Genomic DNA, 300 nt, shown 5'->3' with positions numbered 1-300 from the left:
AAACTGATTGTCGATTCGATTCTGTGTGTCGCTTCAACCGCATGCGAAACGTTCTGGCAATGGAACACTGAGAATAGAACAGCTGCGAGTTTTCCAACACAACACAACAAGCAAACAGCAGCAACAGTCGTTCGCTTTGCTACCATTGCCGGCAACAGCGTTGCTTGTTGCGTGCGACACAAAAATATCGCATGCGAGAAATCATATGGCAAGACAAGAGACGAAAAAAACACTTACCCAAGTATTGTAAAGTATATCAATAACAAGACTAATTAGGCACAATTTTTTTGTTGTCGCTTG

The sequence above is a fragment of the Drosophila nasuta genome, chromosome 2R (genome assembly GCF_023558535.2).
Source record: "Drosophila nasuta strain 15112-1781.00 chromosome 2R, ASM2355853v1, whole genome shotgun sequence".
Lineage (NCBI taxonomy): Eukaryota > Metazoa > Arthropoda > Insecta > Diptera > Drosophilidae > Drosophila > Drosophila nasuta.
The sequence above is the reverse complement of the archived record's forward strand: the minus strand, read 5'-3'. Positions refer to the sequence as shown.